Source organism: Musa acuminata, chromosome BXJ1-7 (assembly GCF_036884655.1).
Source record: "Musa acuminata AAA Group cultivar baxijiao chromosome BXJ1-7, Cavendish_Baxijiao_AAA, whole genome shotgun sequence".
Classification (NCBI taxonomy): Eukaryota; Viridiplantae; Streptophyta; class Magnoliopsida; order Zingiberales; family Musaceae; genus Musa; species Musa acuminata.
The window spans coordinates 31,909,698-31,931,743 of NC_088333.1; positions in this window are offsets into that span (position 1 = coordinate 31,909,698).

Consider the following 22,046-nt stretch of genomic DNA (forward strand, 5'->3'; position numbering starts at 1 on the left):
TGAGACCTTAAAGTAACGGTCATTCTGTAATATCCCTCATTTTTAAAAATTTAGTAAATGCTTGTTTGTAAATATGAGGATTATTTAATAAATTTTTATTAAATAATATTATATTAAAAATTTATGGCTAGGAACCTAAGAGTAAATATTAGAAATTTGATATGATTTATGAAAGATTCAGATTTAAGATAAAGAAAAAAAAATGGTGGACATGTGTCACTAGCTAACCTAAGGTTGGTGCCACCTATGTTTGCTTGAAGGATGACACATAGGCTTCTTTCATGCATGCATGCCACGTTACAAGCCTTGAATTAGCTAAACTTAATACAATTAGAGAAGAAACTAAAGGAAAGCTTAACTAAAGGAGGAAAACTTAAGAGCTGCAGCCAGCATGGGTTTGAGAGAAGAAGAAGAAGAAGAAGAAGAAGAAGAAATGTTGCTTGAGGTTTTGCATCAATTTCTCCACATTTGGGAATTAAACTGTTCTAAGATAAGTGTTCTAACCCCATCCAATAGTAATCCTAATCTCTGTTTTCATTTTAATTCTATATAATTTGAAAGATTTCAGCTTAGCACCAAACATTTCTTTCGTTTTGATACAAAGCCATGAATCTATAATTTTTTAGTAATATGACCTCTATATATTTTTTCAGACCTAAATTTTAGCACTAAACTCTGATTTAGGCAAAACCTAATCATTTGAAAGTAGACTCAAAGACATTTATTTTGATACCTAGATCGAATGATTTGGAGTTTAAATGTCTACTAAGACTTCTGTTTCAATTAACCCTACAAATTCTGCAAAATAGGAACTATAATTTCTGACCTCTTATTGCTTAACCACTTGTAACTTTCTATTGGGAATCAGATTCATGCAAAGTGTGATTTATTAGAAACTAGACTCAAATTTTTTTCTATTATTACCTGATTTGAAATTTTTAGAGTGCAATTGTAAACTGAAACATTTATTTTCCTCGATCCCGTGGATTCAGTAAAACAGAGCTGATGTTTTCAGATCTTTCACTACGAAATTATTTATAACTCCCTAGTGTAAACTCCAATTCATACAAAACTTAATTTTTATAAAACTAGATTGACACATCATTTGAATGACACCTATTTTGTATAAATTGGAGCATAATTGGTTATCCAAATAATTCATAAAATGTGCCTCTTAAATTCTGCTAGAATCGAGCTTTCGTTGATTTCACCTCTTCTTGTTTCTTCTCTTTGAAAATTGATTTTAGCCAACATCTTTACTTCAGTTGAGCTTTACATTATTACTTAAATTTTTGTATACTCTTGTCCTTCAATTATTTGTATACCTACATCTATCATGTAAAGTTTAGGTTTGTAATGTTTCGTATAGCCACATGCATTTTGTTGTTCCACATATGTTTCCAATATGTGCCAACTTATTTGTTCATAATGCTCCTTTTGTACTTTGGTACTTGTGGGATTATTTGGACCTTTACCAGAAATGGTAAAGGGATTATCTGGAGCTTTGCTATAAATGGTAAAAGGTATATGTTTAGAGCCTGCGATGCTTTGTCGGCCCTCTCTGTCTTCATCCAGACGTGGATGGATGACGCTCCTAAATATGGGAGATTATGTTTGGGATCCCACTTCAGCCTCTATTTATTTGATATGATATCCAGAGCTTTGGTTATGTGCTTCTATATATGCTTTGGATAAGAATGAAATGTATGCAACATCAAATGCGAAGTTTGAGCTTCTGTTTCGTATTTGTTCTTTGATATATTCCGAAATACTATATGCTCTGAAATATTTCATTTGTTATTGATATGCTCCGAAATGCTTCCTATGCCTTTGATATACTCCGAAATGCTTCATATGCCATTGATATGTTCCAAAGTATTTCATCCGCCATTGATATGTTCCAAAATGTTTCATCTGCCATTGTTATGCTCCAATTAGCCCTTACTCCATTGTTATGAACAAAACATGCTTCAAATGATACGACATTATAGTTCTGCATTTGTCGAGTGGCTATCTTTGAACTCTTGTATCTTTCAGGGGGCATGACACATGCAAGAGGCCAAGGATTTGAACTATTTTTCACTTGAAGAACTTATTGAGTTTTTAATAACCTATGAAATGAGTGTTGAATCTCAGATTTTGATGATGAAATTAATTGATAAAGTGTTTAATCTAATCTATATGTTGAGATAAGTGTTGCATGATTAACTACGATAGCAATGAAGGCATAAATCAAATATTAGGTCGGAGTCAAAGATCGGATGATACATCGAAGACTTGGATGATGTGCTAGAAGTTTGCCGAAAGCTCATCGAGAGTTCGTCGGGAGCTCGCCGAGAATTCGTCAGAAGATTGCCGAGAATTCGTCGGGAGTTCACTGAGAGTTCGCCGGATGTTCATCGGAAGTTCACCGAGAAGTTCACCGGAAGATCGTCGAAAGAACAATCGACATACCGGACAAGAGATTGCTTATTTAAGTGTCTTAATTATCATAGTTAGAGCTTAAGTTGAGTTAGGATTGGGAGGTAATTCCACTAACTTAGTTAGGGGCTAACTAGGCTCTTAACAGGGCTGAACTAGGCCGGTTGAATAGCCCATTCAGCACCTGAAGTCACGGCCGGCGGTGGCACAGCTTGGTGACCCTGTCTCCCAAGTGGTTTGGGTGATTGTATCGCTAGCAGATAATGTTACCAGCAATGGTACCACCCCTGTCGGGCAGTGGTACTGGCAGAGCTCGGTCTTCGAGCTCTGTAGGCAGTAGTACCGTCCAGTAATGCCGGTGGTACCACTAGTACCCTGAAATCCGGGGATGTGACACTTTTTGGCTCCAATTTTGAAGCCATTGGAGTCTTTTTCTGCATGAAAATGTATGAAAGTGTGAATAAAATCTTGAGTTCTTGGGGTATTAAAAGTATTGTAAAAGTGTAAGAGTCCTACTCCCTTTCTAAGTTTTGAGATCATTCAAGAGAGGTGTGAGGCTTGTAAGGGTTATCTCCTAAACCCGTGAAAAGGAGAAAGCACTTAAAGAGGTAGTTGGTCTTCGCTTATTGAAGGAAGACCATTAGTGGACGTTGGTAACCTCGATAGAGGAGGAATCGGAAGTGGATATAGGTCACAACGACCAAACTACTATAAATTCCGGTATGCTCATTTCCATTCTGCTTTTCATTACTATCATTGCTCTTTCTTAGATAACTGCAAGTTCTTTCATTTTAAAGTCAAGCACTTTTCGAAATTGGTTTTTGATGAACGAAATATTTTATAAACCTATAATTTTCTCCGCTATACTAATTCACCCCCCCCCCCCCCCCCCTAGTGTCGCTCTTAATCCTAACAATTGTTATCAGAGCTCGGTCACTCTCATTTGGTTTGGAACCCAAGAGAGATGACATTTGTCAGTAATCAAGAGGGTCATTCAATTACATGTCCTCCTTTGTTCAATGTGATGGATTACACATATTGGAAGACTAGAAAGAGAATTTTTCTAATTTCAATAGATTTTGAGTTATAGAACTATGTGAAAAATGGCTTTCAAAAGTCTTCTCTTCCAATGAACGATTGGAATGAGTTGGAGAAGAAGACTTTCGCTTTAACTGCCAAGGCTATGAATGCCTTGTTTTATGCTTTAGATAAAAATGATTCAATCGAGTATCTATTTGTGAAATGACTTTTGATATTTGACACATGCTCGAAATTGTTACAAAAGGGGTCGGCACTAAGAGGCAGGGGTGAATTAGTTCAGCGGTAAAATCATGTCGGTTATGAAAATTTCTTCATTTCGTACTATAAAACCGATTTAAAAAATGCTTAACTTTGAAAGCAATAAGAGGAGCATAGCAAGTAATGAGAAGACAGTTTACAGTTTAAAGTAAATTGCTCAAAGTAAAGCAAACCAGATTTTTATAGTGGTTCGGCCGTCATGACCTACATCCACTCCGTCGATTCCTCTTCCGTTGAGGCCACCGATATCCACTATCGATCTTCCTTTATAGGCGAAGATCAACCTCCTTCTAACAACTCGATTATCCTTTTATTTGGTTTAGGAGATAACCCTTACACCCCCACTTACTCCTCTTTCAAACTATTCTACCAATTAGAACTTTTGAGAGGAGTTCACATAAGATTGCAGCAGCGTTTATTTCTATTTTTACTCTCAAGTCTTGTGTGTGTTAACTAGGGATGAGAGGGGTATTTATAGGCCTCAAGTTGATTCAAACTTAGAGCCTAAAGGTATCTCATCCCGGGTTTCCTAGGTCCGGGTGGTACCACCGCTTGTGTCAGTTTGACACTAACATTGCGCTGGATAGTACCACCGCCCAAACTGACAGTACCACCGCCTGACACTGGGCCACTAGGTGGTACCACCACCCATACTGGCAGTACCACTGCCTAGAACTCTGCGAGGAGCAGTACCACCGCCCAAACTGGCGGTACAACCACTTGACATAGTCTCAAAGACTGTGCCATGATGGTGTCACTTCTTGGGTCACTATTTGAGACTTTCATTGGGCCCAACATAGTTCTTACATGGGCCCAACTGGCCCATAATTGGGTTGGCCTAAATCCAATCCCAATTACATGCTAACTATAAAATCTAAGGCATACTTAAGCTAAATAAGTCCCTAGGTCTTGGTTTCTTCTAGCGAGCTTCCGGTGATCTTTCAGCGAACTTCTGATGATCTCTCGGCAATGTTCCAATGGACTCCCGGGAAGCTCCTAGACTTCACGACGATCTTCTTGGTGAGTTCCGATGAGCTTCTCTGGTAAGCTCCGAGACTTCTCGGCTGGTTCCTACAGAACTTCCGACGAACGTCCGTACTTCTGACGAACTCTCAAACTCCCAACGAAATCACGTTCTTGACTCCGCTACTTCATTTTGGTTTATGCCTTGCTATCGTAGTTAATCCTGCATATGTAAAAACATATTTCGATATAGACAATTAATACTAAATATGAATCATGTTGTCCGGCATATCATTGGTCCATCGACGCTTCGTCCGATTCTTTGGCGCATCATCCTCTCTTGCGGCCTATTACCCAATCGGCCAGTTGACTCTATAACTCCGATTTCCTTCGTGCAATATCCACTCTTCTTGGCCCGATGCCCAAATCCATGGCCTGAAGCCTTCTGTTGATACGTCAACCGATCCACTGGCTCGACGTCCAATCTTCTGACATGTATTCCCGAGGCCCAACATGATTGTTCCTGCTTTAATTATCTCATCCTAATCGAAGCATCCTACATCACTCAAAATGTATATCAAATCATAAATACTATTAATTGGTTTCATCATCAAAATCTGAGATTCAACAATCTATCCCTTTTTTATTATGATAACCAATTGATGACGGAGTTAACTCCCGGAGTTTAAACAAACTCCCCCTATCAGTATGCCATATGGATAGAATCTTGAATTCAAGCTGAATTCAAGTCATTGTAAATTTTATCATGAATATTTGCAACACGTCATCATGCATAACATGATCATATGCAACATGTCATCATGCATAACATGATCATACTTCTCCCCCTTTGTCATCAACGAAAAGAGAAGTTTCAACTATCAAGTGTTTGTGATATAAGTTCAAATCATTGCATAAAAAACATAATATCAGGTTTTATCATCATGCAATTTGTAAGCTAGAAAATTTAGCAAGTGTTACATCATGCAAGTTATCAAGTTTTAGATTTGCAAGGTAGCAAGATAGCTAGTTTAAAATATACAAGCTAGCAAAAATTTCGAAAGCAAATGCAAGATAGTTTTCTTGTTGAAGTGAGTAAGCTAGCGATTCTTATTTCTTATTGCAATGTGCAAGTTGCAAGTTTAGCTTCTCGAAATTGGTAAGATTGTGATGTTCAAGATAGCAAGCTCTTTCTTCTCTTTTGAGAAGTGTCATTTTTGCTTCCTTTGCAAAGTGCAAGCTAGCAAAATTTTACATTATTTTACAATAATCAAGCTAGCAATTTGGCAAGTGTTACTTCTATTTGAAGTATGAAGGCTAGCAAGTTTTTGAAAAATAATGCAAGATAATAAGCTAGCAAGATACAATGTTTTGCATGAAGCAAGCTACATAAAGTACGTTTGCATCTTCTCGTTAGATGTATAAGCAAGCAAGTAAGTTTTTGCATCTTCTTGACTTATGCAAGCTTGCTATCTCCCCCTTTGTCATTGTCAAAAAGAAGAGAGGAATACAATTTTGTATCTCTTTTTCCCTTTTCAATAATTTTCCAAGCATGATAAAGGTAAAGTAGCAACCTTATTTCAATATGTTTGTGCATCAGCTTCAACTTGAACTATGCACAATTTTACAATCTTACATTTTATTTTTCATGCATGATATCAAAAGTAAATCAATTATCACTACAACTCATCATGCACATTATCAAAATGTAAAATCATCAAATATGATATAAATATTTATTTCAAAATATTCATCATTATTTTGAGCATATCATATATGATACTAAGACATTCATAATACATCATTGTAGTAACAAATCATAGTATTTCAAATCATGATGATATCTAAATGTCATTATATCCTATCATGCATGATCATAACTTCTCATTTGTATAATATCATGAGTATTGTATGATTTCATATCATCATATGAAAATTAACAATAAAAATTGGTGATGAGACATACAATTCGTGAAGACAAATTGTGAATAACAAGAGATATATTATGATTCTTTTTAGATAACTCAAATAGCGAAAAGAACAAATCATAGTAAACAATCTTGATTTATAAAAATAATTCTCAAGTTATAATTCTAAGAAATCAATAGAAACTATGATTCATTTTAACAAATCTCCTCTTAAATAAAACGACGAAAAGAATTCTTAGGAAATCATAAAAAAATCTTGATTCATAAAAGATTTTCAAGTTGTAATCAATTCATGAATACTGAAAGACTATTTATGATTCATTTGGATAATTTTCCTCTTTAGTAAATAACAAAAAGTAGCATAAGAGATATAAGATTTTCATTAAGAATATGTGAAAGATTTGGATAAAAAGTCATTCAAATTTAAATCATCAAAATCATTTTCATGGTCCAAGAGATTCATAAAAGTGATACAAATAGATTCATTAATCTCTTATCGAAAAATCAATAAGATAGAGATGTAAAATGTATTCCTTTTTTGTGTTTCATTTGAAGTTGTTTGTTTCCTATAAGCATGCCTTTTTCATTTATGCCAAATCAAAATATGTATCATGTTTAAAACCAAAAGTACAAGATTTATTACGACAAAGATCAATAAACCACTTTTGTTATGGTAAAAATCGATAATCCATAAATCGTAAGATTTATCATGCATAATTTCAAATTATAAAATCATTAAACATGATTTGAAATCAATATGCTCAAGTTTTTGTATGAAAACCATCCATCTTGTTTAAAACTGAAAAATAACTTTCATTACGGTAAAAATCGCAAAGATCATCATGCATCATTTCTAAATATAAACTCATTAGGCATGATATCAAATCATCATTACATTATTTCATCAATTTCATAAGGCATTTTTAATCAAAATCATTTTATATGTTTATCATAAAACATGTAATTTTTTAAAATCACTATAAAGGTAACCATGATCCAATTTTATTTTTGCATTTTAATTAAACATTATTAAACATATAATTTTCAAGAAAAACAATTAAACTAAATTAAAAATAACTCATGAAAAAATATCATGTAATTTCGAAATAAACTAAGGGCATTTTGATTACCTCATCATCGAAAGCCGTTAAGACGTAGTTTGCCACCTCGCCTTTGTTGATTTTCTCCTCGTCTTCGAAGCAGCTCGATTTGTTTTTTGGCAACTTCTTCATATGTTCATAACAAGTAGTTCCGCTCTTTTTAAGTTTATTTTTAATTTTCGATTCTTGTTTTAAAAATTTCATGAGTTCAAGTTCACCATCACTTGAGCTTATGCTCGAGTGGTCTTCAAGTATTCCAAGTGCAAAATCCTTCCTGTTCTTTGGAATGTGGTTCTCAAGTTCTTCACGTACATTACACATCATTCCATATGTCATCAAAGACCCTATAAGTTCTTCGAGTAGAAAATGGTTCAAATCCTTGGCCTCTTGTATGACCGTTACTTTAGAGTCCCAAGTTTTAGAAAGCGATCGTAAAATCTTATTTACAAGTTTAAAATTCGAAAACCTTCTACCAAGTGCTTTTAAACTATTGACGATATCCGTAAAATGGGTATACATGTCAACAATGGTTTCGCTTGGTTTCATATTAAACAATTTGAAATCATGCATTAAAAGATTAATCTTCAAAACTTTTAATCTACTAGTGCCTTCGTGTGTGATTTCAAGAATGTGCCAAATATTGAAAGTCGTTTCGCACAAAGAAACATGATTGAATTCGTTTTTGTTTAAGGCACAAAATAGAGCATTCATAGCTCTAGCATTTAGAGAAAACATCTTCTTCTCTAAATCATTCCAATCGTTCATTAGAAGCGAAGACCTTTGAAATATGTTTTCGACCATATTCCATAAAATTAAATCAATAGAAAGCAAGAAAACTCTCATTTGAGTTTTCCAATAAGTGTAGTCCGTCCCATTGAAAAAGGGAGGATAAATGAGAGAAAGTCCCTCTTGAAAGCCAAAAAGACCTATTTCACTAGGGTATTAAACCAAATAAGAAATAATGAGGCTCTGATACCAATTGTTAGGAAAGGGGTCAACACTAAGAGGGAGGGGTGAATTAGTTCAGCGATAAAATCATGTCGGTTATGAAAATTTCTTCATTTCGTATGATAAAACCGATTTCGAAAATGCTTAACTTTGAAAGCAATAAGAGGAGCATAGTAATTAATGAGATAACAGTTTACGGTTTAAAGTAAATTGCTCAAAGTAAAGCAAACTAGATTTTTATAGTAGTTTGGTCGTCGTGACCTACATCCACTCCATCGATTCCTCTTCCGTTGAGGCCACTGACATCCACTATCGATCTTCCTTTATAGGCGAAGATCAACCTCCTTCTTACAACTCGATTCTCCTTTTATCTGGTTTAGGAGATAACCCTTACACCCCCACTTACTCCTCTCTCAAACTATTCTAACGATTAGAACTTTTGAGAGGAGTTCACATAAGATTGCAGCAGCGTTTCTTTCTATTTTTACTCTCAAGTCTTGTGTGTGTTAACTAGGGATGAGAGGGGTATTTATAAGCCTCAAGTTGATTCAAACTTAAAGCTTAAAAACATCTTATCCCGAGTTTTCTATGTTCAGGTGGTACCACCGCTTGTGCTGGGCGGTACCACCGCTAGTGAAAGTTTGACACTAACATTGCGCTGGATAGTACCACCGCCCAGACTGACAGTACCACCGCTTGGCACTGGGCCACTAGGCGGTACCACCACCCATACTGGCGGTACCACTGCCTAGCACTCTGCCAGGAGCAGTACCACCGCCTAAACTGGCGGTGCCACCGCCTAGACTAGCGGTACCACCGCTTGACACAGTCTTGAAGACTGTGCCACGATGGTGTCACTTCTTGGGTCACTATTTGAGACTTTCATTGGGCCCAACATAGTTCTTACATGGGCCCAACTAGCCCCTAATTGGGTTGGCCCAAATCCAATCCCAATTACATGCTAACTATGAAATCTAAGGCATACTTAAGCTAAACAAGTCCCTAGGTCTTGGTTTCTTCTAGCGAGCTTCCGGTGATCTTCCGACGAACTTCCGACGATCTCTCGACAATGTTCCAGTGGACTCCCGGGAAGCTCCTAGACTTCACGACGATCTTCTTGTTGAGTTCTGATAAGCTTCTCTGGTAAGCTCCGAGACTCCTCGGCTGGTTCCTATAGAACTTTCGACGAACGTCCGTACTTCCGATGAACTCTCGAACTCCCAACAAAATCACGTTCTTGACTTTGGGACTTCATTTTGCTTTATGCCTTGCTATCATAGTTAATCTTGCACATGTAAAAACATACTTCGATCTAGACAATTAATACTAAACATGAATCATGTTGTCCGGCATGTCATTGGTCCATCGACGCTTCGTCTGATTCTTCGGCGCATCATCATCTCTTGCGACCTATTGCCCAATTGGCCAGTTGACTCTATAACTCTGATATCCTTCATGCAATATCCACTCTTCTTAGCCCGATGCCCGAATCCATGGCCCGAAGCCTTCTGTTGATACGTCAACCGATCTATTGGCTCGACATCCAATCTTCTAACATGTATTCCCCAGGCCCAACATGATTGTTCCTACTTTAATTATCTCATCCTAATCAAAGTATCCTACATCACTCAAAACGTATATCAAATCATAAATACTATTAATTAGTTTCATTATCAAAACCCGAGATTCAACAATCTCTCCTTTTTTGATTATGATAACCAATTGATGACGGAGTTAACTCTCGGAGTTTAAACAAACTCCCCCTATCAGTATGTCATATTGATAGAATCTTGAATTCAAGTTGAATTCAAGTCGTTGTAAATTTTATCATGAATATTTGTAACATGTCATCATGCATAATATGATCATATGCAACACGTCATCATGCATAACATGATCATACTTCTCCCCCTTTGTCATCAACGAAAAGAGAAGTTCCAACTATCAAGTGTTTGTGATATAAGTTTAAATCATTACATGAAAAATATAATATTAGGTTTTATCATCATGCAATTTGTAAGCTAGAAAATTTAGTAAGTGTTACATCATGCAATCTATCAAGTTTTAGATATGCAAGGTAGCAAGATAGCAAGTTTACAACGTACAAGCTAGCAAAAATTTCGAAAGCAAATGCAAGACAGCTTTCTTGTTGAAGTGAGTAAGCTAGCGATTCTTGCTTCTTATTGCAATGTGCAAGTTGCAAGTTTAGCTTCTTGAAATTGGCAAGATTTTGATGTTCAAGATAGCAAGCTCTTTCTTCTCTTTTGAGAAGTGTCATTTTTGCTTCCTTTGCAAAGTGCAAGCTAGCAAAATTTTACATTATTTTACAACAATCAAGCTAGCAATTTGGCAAGTGTTACTTCTATTTGAAGTATGAAGGCTAGCAAGTTTTTAAAAAATAATACAAGATAATAAGGTAGCAAGATACAATGTTTTACATGAAGCAAGCTACATGAAGTACGTTTGCATCTTCTCTTTAGATGTAGAAGCAAGCAAGCAAGTTTTTGCATCTTCTTTACTTGTGCAAGCTAGCTATCTCCCCCTTTGTTATTGTCAAAAAGAAGGGAGGAATACAATTTTGTATCTCTTTTTCCCTTTACAATAATTTTCAAAGCATGACAAAGGTAAAGTATCAACCTTATTTCAATATGTTTGTGCATCAGCTTCAACTTGAACTATGCATAATTTTAAAATCTTACATTTCATTTTTATGCATGATACCAAAAGTAAATCAATCATCACTACAACTCATCATGCACATTATTAAAATGTAAAATCATCTTGGTTTCTTCCGGCAAGCTTTCGACGATCTTCCAACGAACTTCCAACAATCTCTTGACAATGTTCCAATAGACTCCTAGCAAGCTCCTGGACTTCACGATGATCTTCTTAGCGAGTTCTGATGAGCTTCGCTAGCAAGATTCGAGACTTCTCGGCTGGTACCTACAGAGCTTCGGTCGAACGTCCGGACTTCCGACGAACTCTCAAACTTCCAACGAAATCGCGTTCTTGACTCTGGAACTTCATTTTGTTAGAATCAAGAGTGCACTAAGAGAGAGGTGTGAGGGGGGGGGGGGGGGGGGCAGGGCGGGGTGTGAATTAGAGCAGCGAAAAACTTTCTCTATTTCAAAAAACTTTGTTTCGATTAAAGCCGATTCAACGAGATTGATCTCAACTTAATTCGTTTCAGAAGAAATTTGAGCTTGAAGTCTTAAGTGAAAATGCAAGAGAAGACTAAGTGATTTGCAACAATGGAAATCACACAAATGAAAAAACATAGATTTCGTAAACTCTTCGTAGAAAGTCGATCTCGGAAGATGTTTTACGTCAAAGTGAATGTAGACGTATTTAAAGCACAGAAAGGAGGAGAGGCAGTTTGCTATAAAAGAAATATGCTCAAAGTAAATACAAACTGAGATTTTAGAGTAGTTCGGTCAATGTGACCTACATCCACTATCGGCTTCCTCCTCCGACAAGGTCATTGGCGTCCACTAGAGGTCTTCCTTCAATAGGTGAAGGCCAACCACCCTTTTACAGCTTTTCTCCTTTTGACAAGCTTAGGAGACAACCCATACAAGTTTTCACTCCTCTCTTGAATGATCTCAACACTTAGAAGAATGAAGGAGGAGAACTGTAGCTTTTTCAACACTTTAATGCTTCAAAGACTTAAGATTTAAGCAAGTTTTTCATGCCCTTTCATGTAGGAAAGGGTGGGGTTTATATAAGCCCTAATGAGTTTGAAAATGGAGCCTAAAAGTGTTCATTCTCAGATTTCCGGGGTCTTGGCAGTACCACCGCCATTACTGGGAGGTACTATCGCCTGTCATTTATCATTGAGTGGTACTACCGCTTAGTCTAGGTGGTACTACCGCTTGATAGAGCTCGGAGACCGAGCTCTGGTAGTACCACCGCCTGACTAGGGCGGTACCACCACTAGCAATAATAACTACCAGTAGTACTATCGCCTGACAGGGGCAGTACCATTGTCCAGAATCCCTGGGAGACCAAGTCTCCTGGGCAGTGCTACCATCGACCAGGAATTCTGGGTCCGAATGGGCTATTTCATTCGACCCAATTTTGGTCTGTTAAGGGCCTAGTTGGCCCCTAATTAAGCTAGTAGGATTACCTCCGAATCCTAACTTAATCTAAACTCTAACTACAATAATTAATACATCATTACTGCAATTCGTGTTCTAGTGTGTCAATCGCTCTTCCTGCGAGCTTTCGGCGAACTTCCGGTGAACATCTGACAAACCTTCGGTGATGCTCCAGCGGACTCCCGGCAAGCTCTTGGACTTTGTGACGATCTTCTTCGTGAGTTCTAACGAGTTTCTTTAGAAAGCTCCTAGACTACTCGGATGGTCCCCGCATAACTTCCGACGAACGTCCAGACTTCCAACGAACTCTCGAACTCCCAACATGATCTTGGTCTTGACTCCAGCTCAACACCTGCTGCATTTCTTACTGCCATCGTAGTTAACCTTTACTCCCCCTATCTATATGACATACTTGAGAAAAGTCATTCTTGAATTGAAAGCCTTTGAATTCAAGAGACATATTGATAAATTAAGTTAATTTAAACTTATCAATACCCCATCATGATTCTGTTAGGACCCTTTTTATTAACTTTTGAATAATGTTTATTGAGTCTATTTATTTAATATTTATTTATTATTAGAGTTCAAGTCTTGATGGACTTTGGGTGGAACTCTATAAATAGGGATGTAACTGCTTCTTTTTATTAATCTATGAAAAATACTATTTTGTCTTTGGACAAACCCTAGGAGACCGATCCCCTCGAAGTGATCAAGGAGGGCCGATCCCCTCGAAGTGATCAAGGAGGCTGATCCCCTCGAAGTGTTCAAGGAAGTCGATCCCCTCGAAGCGATCATTATCATCCTCATTTCTCCCATTTCTTCGACGATAAAACTTGAGGGTCTTATCATTTGGTATCAGAGCCTACGATAAGACTTTAGGGTCTTATCATTTGGTATCAGAGCGGCGATCCTCGGCGTTCTTGTTGTAGTTCGTCATTAAAAAAATAAAAATTTGTGAGTGCGAAGCTAGCCGCGCACGCTGTTAACCAAGAAGGAACATTTGCTTCCCGGCACCGACCACCCCTGCTTCCCTTCTCCTCCACCGCCGGCACTGCTTCCTGGTTGGCAACCACCGCCGCCGCTGCTCCCCGGCCAGCGCCCACCGCTGCCGCTGTGCCCCGGCCAGCAACCTTCTCACCTCGCCTCCTTGCTGCCCTTGTTTCCCAGCCAACGGACCACCCATCGCCGCTTCTACCGTCGGCGACGCTGCCCTAGCCACACCGCCATAGCTGCCTTCCCTTGGTTGCAGCTTCAGCCGTGCGATCTGTCGGCGTCGTTGTTTCTGTGGTGTGATAGAAACAGAGCAGGCCGCCGGTCCCTCTTCTGCTGCAGGCGCCGGTTGCCTCTACCGCCATCGCTGTTTCTCGGCTGCTTCAACGCCATGCCTCTCCTTCGTTGCCGAGCCACCACCGCTTCTAGCCACCGTGCGACGATCGCCGCATGCCTCCCCGGCAGCCGATCCCCCTTGCTCTGCATCTTTTGGAACCGAAACAGGGCAATCACGGGCAACTCACATCTGCTGCCCTTGTTTCCAGTCGCCGCTATCGCCATCGCCTTCCAGCCGCTGCTCCCCCGTGCGACGACCGCCGCTCGCTTTCCAGCCGCTACTCCCGCTCGCTTCCCAACCTCTGCTCCCCCTTGCTCTGCATCTGTGGTGACCGAAACAGGGTAGTTACCACCATCGCAATCGCGGGTCCCCTTGCTGCCGCAATCGTGGATCCCCTTGCTGCTGCGAACGTCGGTTGCCACCACCGTCGCCACTGTTGCCCAGCCAGCGACGATGTCGCTTGCCACCCAGCCTGCCACGACCCTCGCTGCCTCCTTCTCCACCGCCGCCGCTGCGCTCCGGCCAGCAACGACTGCTGTTGCCAGCCACCGTAGCCTTCACCTCAACCCCCTCGATCTGCACCATTGCTGTAGCCCCCTTGCTCTGCATCATTGCCGCAGCCGCCGGTTGCTACCATTGCAGCCTCAACCCCCGACCGCTTCAACGCCACCTCCCTCTTGTTCTGTCTCCGCTACTGCAGTTGTCGGTTACCATCACCGCAGCCTCAACACGGCTGCTCGGCTATAGATACATAGTAACTAAGGACAGATAAGTCCAATGGATTGGATTCTCCTATATCATATGGGGACTACAGCGTAGTGACATAATACGTCCACAATCGATGAGTCGAGTGAATTATTATAGAGATAATAATTTACTGAGCTAGAAAGAGTTCTTACAGGTATGACTCACGGCCAATTCGATATTGGGCCTAGAGGGTCACACACATATGGTAGGCATTACGACGAGTAAAGGTTCGGATATGAGATATCTGCTAGAGTCCTTATCTTATTGGATATCCAATAAGCCCCTAAATTATAGGATCATATGTATAAGATCCAATAAGAGCCAATGAGATATTATTGGATAGAGATCCACTAATCTAAGAGGCTTGGGTTGTTGGATGGAGATCCAATACCTAAGAGGGCATGATCCATTATGGTTAAGTTGATAGGAGGTCTTTATAAATAGGAGGGAACTAAAGGTTCATAGGCTAGAGCTTCTCTTGGTTGCCACCTCCAATTCTCCTGTCCCCTTCTCCTTCTCAGATAGTAGGCTTGGAGATTTTAGGAGCGTCGTTGTAGTTCTACTATGTGGAACACAACTAGAGAGGAGGACGCTTAACCTCCTTCACCCTTCCTACAGATCTATAGGGATTCAGAGATATACGATCTTCCTAGGTAATATATTCTTTCATATACATAGTTTTTAATTTTATGGATTTATGCACCAATCTTCTCACGACGATGAATATAATTTATGAAAAAATTGGGGATTTTGTTTTCTATTCTTCTATTGCGCATGTGATGTTGCCCCCAGAATTTTCCTACAACCTTCACACCCGTAGCTATGCTAAAATCCATTTGAATTCTATTGGCTATTATAGCACATTATGACTATGAGATCCGGCAAATGGTTGTGAAAATCATATTCCTCAATAGCAACCTTGAGGAGAAGGTGTATATGATATAGCATAAGGGATTCGTGTTCAAGTAGAGTTCAAATAAGATGTGTAGGTTACTTAAGTACATTTATGGACTAAAGCAAGCTTCTCGAAGTTGGAATATAAGATTTGAGGAAGCGATCAGATCTTATGACTTCGTTAAGAACGAAGATAAGCCTTGTGTGTAAAAGAAGGTAAGTGAGAGTGCTATCACCTTCTTGGTATTATATGTGGATGACATCTTAATCATTAGGAATGATGTAGGAATGCTCTCTCCAATAAAGACTTGGCTATCTAGACACTTCTCCATGAAAGACTTAGGGGAAGTATCCTATATTTTGAGGATTCGGATCTATAAAGATAGATTCAAGAGGATGCTTGGCTTGTCTCAATCTAGGTACATAGATACCATTGTCAAAAGGTTTGGCATGAAAAATTTCAAGAGAGGTTTCATACCGATAAGACATGGAATTTCACTTTCTTGGAGTATATCCCCAAAAACTCTTAAAGAAAGGAAAAATATGAATATAATACCCTATACCTCTACAATAGGATCTATTATATATTTTGTGCTACACAGACTCGAGTTTTCAATCCAATATTGATTATTGCAAGTCGAATTCAAGATATGTGTTCACCTTGAATGGGGCGGTAGTGAGCTGGAAGAGTTCCAAGCAAAATACCACTATTGACTCGACCATAGAGGCGAAATATATTACTACAATAGAAGCAGTAGAAGAGGGGGTCTGGATAAAGTACATCATAGATTTAGTTGTATCAAGCAGCGTAGAATCGATTCCCATATATAACGGTAATAATGGGGCGATCATGTTAGAACCCTTGCAGATTCTAAACTTGGAGTTGATCTCTTTAGGGGATCAGTCTCCTTGGAACTCTATAGGGGTTCCTCCCTCTAAGTTACTACTCAAAGGCTACAGAAAAGATTCATCTATTGCTTTTTAAAAGAGAATGAATATATGGCTTTTTATAGGATTTCTAAACCCTAACTCCTAATAGGACTCCTACTCAAGACTCCTATACCTTTACAACTCCTAATTCTTCTCTAAAAAATAACCTTCAAACCCTAGTCGACCTCTTCACCTCTTTAATAGGAGTCGGCTTAGGTAGGTTTTATATGAATACCCCTCTCAATTAGGACTCTCCTAGCTAGAGTCTTAACAGACTCGCTCTTTTCAAATCAGCCTTGTCCTCAAGGCTGACAATCCATGAATTCTAGGAATTTGATCTTTTAAGTCGTCATAGTTCTCCTAAGTGGCACCTTTTGTTGGTAAGTTTGCCCATTATATTAGCACTTCAGTAGTGGGTCATCGTCGTCGTCCATCGATCAATAATGGCACTTGACTGGGTATGGAGTTCTCCTTGGGTAGTCATATTTGATGGGTAGCTTTGGGTTGTCTCCAAGCAACTATTCACTACTTCCATCTGGTTGTCGGTTTGTGGGTGATACGTTGTACTCCTTTTTAATTTAGTGACCTGCATCTGGAATAACTCTATCCAAAATCTGTTAGGATCGAGAGCACTAAGAGGGGGGGGGGTGAATTAGTGCAGCGGAAAACTTTCTGCGATTAAAATCGAAAGCTGCGTTCGACCGATAAAAACAACTTCTGTATGAAAGTTGATACTAATCAATGTTAATGTCAAACTAAGCAGGCAGTTTGCAGCTATGATGAAAACCAGAATATCGGCGCAAACTGAAATCCGAAGTTCGTACGAAGAAACAGATTTACGTCTAAATGCTGATTCGTAAATCACTTGATTAGATAAGACGCAGTTTAAGTAGGAGTATAAAGGCAGTGTGCAGTATTGGTAAAGCTCAAAACGTAAATGCAATCTGCAATATGATGATCATACAAAAAAGCAGATTTACGTCTAAACGCAGATTTACGTCTAAACGTTGAAACTTGTTTGTAAAATCGCAGAGGGCAGTAACTATTGAGAAGTTTGCAGTGAAGGTAAAATGCTTAAAGGAAATGCAAACCGAGATTTAGAGTGGTTCGGTCAATCTTGACCTACTCCACTTTTGGCTTCCTCCACCGATGAGGTCACCGACGTCAACTAGAGGCCTTCCTTCAATAGGCGAAGGCCAACCACCTTCTTACAGATTCACTCCTTTTGATGGGCTTAGGAGACAACCCTTACAGAAGTTTTCTCTCCTCTCTTTACAACTCAAACTTTGAAGAACAGAAACAGGAGAACTAGCAGTTTTGAGCTATAAGAACCACATAAAGACAGCAAGATTTCGAGTGTGTGTTCTATGCTTTCAGTGCTGAATGGGTGGGGTATTTATAGGCCCCAACCCAGTTCAAATTTGGAGCTTAATTCTGTCAATATCCGGAATTCCGGGATCAAGCGGTTGCACCTCCCAGTCTCGCTGGGAGACATAGTCTGGGCGGTGCTACCTCCTTGCTTGGGCGGTTGCACCTCCCACAGCAATCAGGGTCCGAATGGGTTAATCCATTCGGCCCAATTTGATTCTTTCAGGGGCCCAATTGCCCCAAGATTAAGCTAATGGGATCACCTCCCATTTCTAACTTAATCAGTATGCTAACTACGATTATTTCCTAAGACATATTCTGCAGCTTGCTCCGGTGCGTCAATCGCTTCTTTCGGCAAGTTTCCGGCGAACTTCCGTCGATCATCCGACGAACCCTCGGTGATCCTCCTGCGGACTTCCGGCAAACTCCTGGACTTGCGACGATCCACTTGGCAAGTTCCAATGAGCTCCTTTGGCAAGCTTCTGGACTTCTCGGATTTGTTCCTGTAGAACCTCCGACGACTGTCCGAACTTCCGTCGAGCTCTTGAACTCCCAACGTGATCATTGTCATGACTCCGGCGCAACTCCTGCTGCATGTCTTACTTTCATCGTAGTTAATCCTGCACACTTATCTCAACACACAGATTAGACAAACAATTGATAATTGATTTCATCATCAAAATCCGAGATTCAACAATCTCCCCCTTTTTATGATGACAATCAATTGATAATGGAGTTAACCTTAACTCCCCCTGTCTATATGCCATACTTCTTGAATTTAAAAACTTTATAAATTCAAGAGACATATTCCTTTCATGATTCCTATCATGATGTATCTCTTTGAAGATGATGTCAAGGCTTGACATTCATTTTCAAATATAACAAGTTTGAATGATGGTAATTGTAGCAATTCATCATATTGTAAGATATCGACATGTAAAGCTGTGAAGCAAGATTTTGATATCATTACATGATATGAATATTTAGCAAGTGTAGCATTGCATCACATGGTAAGATATCAGTTCGTACGATGCAAATTTTTGTTTGATATCTTGATACAGGGCATATAGCAATGATAGCAATCATATATTTCTTGGTGATGCAAGTATGGCCTAATCATAGCATCAGTGATAGCAACCATATCAGCATCAGTGATAGCAAACATATCAGCATCAGTGATAGCAACCATATCAATATCAGTGATAACAAATATATCAGCATCAGTGATAGCAACCATATCAACATCAGTGATAGCAAACATATCAGCATCAGTGATAGCAACCATATCAATTCATATATTTCTCCCCCTTTGTCATCAATAAAAAAACATGGTAGATGTGATTCCAGGAGAACAATATAAGCAGGTTATCAAGCACATAAAGGAAGGCGTGACAAATATAATGCTTTGAATACCTCTTCTCCTTGCATGTTATAATTCTTTGTGCATGAAAGAGGAAACTCATTTTTCCAAAAATAAGAGTGTACAGGAAAATCCGATTTTTAGCATTCAAATAGTTAAGCAAGTCCGAAAATGAAATGAACTTTTCCAAAACATAATTTCTAACATGTTATTTGATCAAGTGATACCAAAGCATGTAATACTAATCAAGTGATTTGATCATTCAATAAAGTCCGAAAAATAATTTTAGCTAGTTTAAGTATTCGGACACATCAACATTCCTAATTCTCTTCTTATAAAATCAAATTGTTCTTCACTTAGAGGTTTTGTAAAAATATCAACTAGTTGATGTTTAGTATCAATGAACTCTATGATTACATCATGATTCGTAACATGATCTCGTATAAAGTGATGTCTGATTACATCATGGTTCTTTGTTAGGCATATTGCACTTGTGTTATCACATTTAATTGGAATATTTTTAAGATGAACTTTATAATCTTCTAAGGTGTTTTTCATCCATACAACTTGTGCACAGCATGCACTTGCTGCAATATATTCAACTTCAGTTGTTGATAGTGCAACCGAGTTTTGTTTCTTAGATGACCAGGAAACAAGGGCATGCTCTAAGAATTGACATGTTCCTAATGTGCTTTTTCTATCTAATCTACAGCCAGCAAAGTCCGCATCAACATAAGCAATTAACTCAAGATTCTCTGATTTTGGGTACCATAATCCTAGATTTGTGGTACCATTAAGATATCTGAGTATTCTTTTAACTGCTTTGAGATGAGATATTTTAGGGTTTGATTGAAATCTAGCACAAAGTCCTACACTGAACATGATGTCTGGTCTTATTGCAGTGAGGTAAAGTAAACTTCCTATCATACCCCTATAAGTTTTTTTATCAAAGCTTTCTCCACTTTCATCAATTTCGAACTTAGTGGAGGTGCTCATAGGAGTGTTAATGGCTTTTGAGTTCTTCATATTAAACTTCTTTAGTAAATTCATAGCATATTTAGTTTGACTAATAAAGATGTCATTGCTTAGTTGTTTGATTTGTAAACCTAAGAAGAATGTTAACTCTCCCATTAAACTCGTTTCGAATTCAAGACTCATAGTTTTAGCAAAAGATTCACAGAGAGATTCATTCGTAGAACCAAAGATAATATCATCAACATAAATTTGAACAATGAGAAAATTATTTTCAAAATTCTTGATGAATAATGTAGTATCAACCTTGCCTTTTATGAAATTATTTTCAATGAGAAAAGAACTAAGTCTCTCATACCAAGCCCTTGGAGCTTGTTTTAAACCATAGAGAGCTTTAGTTAATCTAAACACATGATTAGGGAGACTATTATTTTCAAATCCAGGAGGTTGTTCAACATAGACTTCTTCAGAAATAAAGCCATTAAGAAAAGCGCTTTTAACATCCATTTGAAATAACTTAAAATTTTTACTACTAGCGTAGGGAAGGAGCATCCTTATGACTTCTAATCGAGCCACAAGAGTGAAGGTTTCTTCATAATCGATACCTTCTTCTTGGTTGAAACCTTTGGCCACTAATCTAGCCTTGTTTCTAATCACAATACCATTTTCATCTTGCTTGTTTCTAAAGACTCATTTAGTACCAATAACTAAATGGTCATTTGGCCTAGGAACAAGCGTCCACACCTCATTTCTCTCAAATTGATTCAATTCATCTTGCATTGCGATAATCCATGAATCATCTTTCATGGCTTCATCAACACATTTGGGTTCAATTTGGGAGAGAAAGGCGGCGTTGGCACAAAAAGTTTTAAAAGAAGATCGTGTTTGAACCCCCTTTGATGTGTCCCCTAAGATTAGCTCCTTAGGATGAGCATCTACATACTTCCAATCCTTGGGTAAGGAAATCTGGGAAGTGGATGTATCTAAGTTGCTAGTTGGAGACGGGGTTTCATTTAAATTCAAGGAATCAAAATTAACATCATCATCAAGATCATATTTCCTAATTTCGGAAATCTCATTGAAAACAACATGAATGGATTCATCAATAATTAAAGTTCTTTTATTGAAGATACGAAAAGCTTTAGAAACCGAAGAATAACCAAGAAAGATTCCTTCATCGGATTTAGCATCAAATTTTCCTAAGTTATCCTTTTCATTCAAGATAAAACACTTACACCCAAAGACTTTAAAATATGAAACATTGGGTTTTTTGTTATTCCATAACTCATAAGGAGTTTTGGTGAGTAGGGGTCTTACTAGAACTCTATTCAAAATATAGCATGCAGTGTTTACGGCTTCGGCCCAAAAATATTTGGGTAGGCTATGTTCATTCAACATGGTTCTTGTCATTTCTTGTAAATTTCGATTTTTTCTTTCTACTACCCCATTTTGTTGAGGATTTCTTGGAGTAGAGAAATTATGGTTGCATCCATTGAGTTCACAGAATTCTTAGAAATCATGGTTTTGAAATTCTCCACCATGATCACTTCTAATTGACGAAATCATAAAACCCTTCTCATTTTGAACAAGTTTACAAAACTTGGTAAAATATCTAAAGCATTCATTTTTCTGTTTTAAGAAGTAGGTCCATGTATATCTGCTATAGTCATCAACAATGATAAAGGCGTATTT